The 3142-nt window shown below is 52.0% G+C and overlaps 1 long non-coding RNA gene across 1 annotated transcript; it reads right to left on the reverse strand.

Moving 5' to 3' along the window:
- Positions 1-799: 799 nt before the first annotated feature.
- On the reverse strand, positions 800-3142 carry LOC144676609 (uncharacterized). The gene is made up of 3 exons (XR_013575377.1): positions 3067-3142; positions 2030-2172; positions 800-900 (listed from the first exon to the last, which is right to left on the reverse strand). It is a non-coding gene; the product is annotated as an uncharacterized LOC144676609 (long non-coding RNA).

The raw sequence follows: 3142 nt of genomic DNA on the forward strand, positions 1-3142 counted from the left end.
ATCAATCCCAAACTAATCCCACGGCCCCACTCTCTCCCCATAGCCCTGAATCAATCCCAAAGTAATCTTACTGCCTCATTCTCTCCCCATGGCCCTGTATCAATCCCAAACTACTCCCACTGCCCCACGCTCTCCCCATAGCCCTGTATCAATCCCAAACTAATCCCACTGCCCCGCTCTCTCCCCATAACCCTGTACAAATCCCAAACTAATCCCACTGCGCCGCTCTCTCCCCATGTCCCTGTATCAATCCCAAACTAATCCCACTGCCCCACTCTCTCCCCATAGCCCTGAATCAATCTCAACGTAATCTCAGTGCCCCATTCTCTCCCCATTGCCCCATATAAATCCCTAACTAATCCCACTTCCCCACTCTCTCCCCATAGCCCTGAATCAATCCCTAACTAATCCCACTGCCCCGCTCTCTCCCCATAGACCTGTACAAATCCCAAACTAATCCCACTGTCCCGCTCTCTCCCCATAGCCCTGTATCAATCCCGAACTAATCCCACTGTCCCGCACTCTTCCTATAGCCCTGTATCAATCCCAAACTAATCCCAATGCCCCACTCTCTCCCCATAGCCCTGTATCAATCCCAAACTAATCCCATTGCCCCACTCTCTCCCCATAGCCCTGAATCAATCCCAAACTAATCCCACTGCCCCGCTCTCTCCCCATAGCCCTGTATCAATCCCAAACTAAACCCAGTGCCCGATTCTATCCCCATCGCCCTGTACAAATCCGCAAACTAATCCCCCTGTCCTCTCTCTCTCCATGCGACGCTGGGACTCACCTCACTTGGGTCCCATCCACCCATTTCCAGTTTCCTTCACTCTCTCGATCTGTTAATCCGATCCAGTAATCCCCAGGATTGTTCTCGATAGATTTGATTATGAAATTCTGCAGCAGATACAATGATGGAGTGACATCACTTAGAATGACTGCCTTAACTCACACACACACGCACACAACTGATGCACAAAATGCCCCAAACCCTTTCTCAGGAAATTCTCCCTCATTCCCTCTGATTAAATATCGGGAAGACTGAAGCTTTTGTTTTTCGTCTCATTTCCAAACTCCATTCCCGAGTTACCGACTCCATCCTGGGAACTCCCTGAGTCTGAACCAGACTGTTTACAACCCTGGGGTCGTGTTTAATCTGGGGATGGGATTCCCACCTCATATCCACATCGTCACCAAGACGGCCTCTTCCAAACTCCGTAACATCACCCAGAACCACCCCGGGCTCAGCTCATCGATTGCTGGAACCCTCGTTCATGTGGCATAGAGGGAGCTTTACTCTGTATCTAACCCTCTGCTGTACCTGTCCTGGGAGTGTTTGATGGGGACAGTGTAGAGGGAGCTTTACTCTGTATCTAACCCTCTGCTGTACCTGTCCTGGGAGTGTTTGATGGGGACAGTGTAGAGGGAGCTTTACTCTGTATCTCACTCCGTGCTGTATCTGTCCTGGGAGTGTTTGATGGGCACGATGTAGAAGGAGCTTTACTCTGTATCTAAACCCGTGTTGTACCTGTCCTGGGTGTGTTTGATGGGGACAGTGTAGAGGGAGCTTTACTCTGTATCTAAACCCGTACTGTACCTGTCCTGGGAGTGTTTGATGGGGACGGTGTAGAGGGAACTTTACTCTGTATCTAACCCCGTGCTGTACCTGTCCTGGGATTGTTTGACGGTGACAGTGTAGAGGGAGTTTTACTCTGTATCTAACCCCGTGCTGTAGCTGTCCTCTGGGTGTTTGATGGGGACAGTGTAGAGGGAGCTTTACTCTGTATCTAAACCCGTGCTGTACCTGTCCTCTGGGTGTTTGATGGGGACAGTGTAGAGGGAGCTCTACTCTGTATCTAACCCCGTGCTGTACCTGTCCTGGGAGTGTTTGATGGGGACGGTGTAGAGAGAGCTTTACTCTGTATCTAACCCCGTGCTGTACCTGTCCTGGGAGTGTTTGATGGGGACAGTGCAGAGCGATATTCTCTCTCTATCTCATTCTGACAGATGCCTGTGCTATTCTCACCTGTTCCTGTTCTGTATTTATGAAGATGAGGTGTGAATTTTGGGATTCACATTGTTGTTTTGCCGAGTCCCAGTTTATTTTATCCGTTGAGAATTTATAGCAATGATGATTATGAACTTTCCAGCCGCTCGGACAGAGAGACTCTGCAAAATTATGAAGACTTAATTCAGAGAAATACATCGAAACATTAGGAACAGGAGGAGGCCATTCAGCCCCTCTCGATCCTGTTACACAGGAACAGGAGGAGGCCATTCAGCCCCTGTCGAGCATTTTACACCATTCTATTGGATCTGCTCTGTACCTTAACTCCCTCGGTTCCGTGACCCTCCATCCCCAACAACAATCTCTCAATCTCAGTTTTGATGTTTCCCTTTGACCTCCGGCCCCCACAGTTTATTTCAGGGGTTGGGGGGGAGAGTTCCTGATTTCCGCTCCCCTTTGTGTGAAGTGGTGTTTCCTGATGTCCCCCCTGAACGTCCTGGCCCGAATTTTAACCTCCTTCCCCCTTGTTCTCGACTCCCCCTCCCCAGCTCCCTCACAACCCACCGGATCAGAGGAAATAGTTTCTCTCCATCGATCCAATCGAATCTATTTATTGCTTTCAACGCCTCGGGTGCGGTCGCCGTGGTTTCGCCTGTAGGCCTCAGGCTTCAAGTTTGGATCGACCACCTGCACCTTATCCAATCCCCTCAATCTGTCAGACAGACCCCACCCCCAGATCGATTCATCCCCTCGCCTGTCCCAAACTCCAGGAGGCAGAGGCCAGGATAGTGCGACCTTCCTCCGCTTGGAGATTGAGGCCTTGACTGAAGGATGGGGAGGATGGGGGTGGGGAGACTGGGGGTGGAGTTGGGGGTGGGGAGACGGGGGGTGGGGGTGGGGAGACAGGGGGTGGGGGTAGGGAGACAGGGGGTGGGGTTGGGGAGACTGGGGGTGGGGGTGGGGAGACAGGGGGTGGGGGTGGCAGTGACCCCAAAGGGGCAGAGCATGGGATGTTGCGGGAGGGGGCAGGAGTACGGCCGGCAGCTCCCACTCACCTGAACACCTTCGGAGCATTGGGCAGAGCGATCGTGCTGTCTCGAACAATTTCTGGAACGTTCCATCCAGCTCTGT

The sequence above is a fragment of the Cetorhinus maximus genome, unplaced genomic scaffold (assembly GCF_964194155.1).
Source record: "Cetorhinus maximus unplaced genomic scaffold, sCetMax3.hap1.1 HAP1_SCAFFOLD_1735, whole genome shotgun sequence".
Taxonomy (NCBI): domain Eukaryota; kingdom Metazoa; phylum Chordata; class Chondrichthyes; order Lamniformes; family Cetorhinidae; genus Cetorhinus; species Cetorhinus maximus.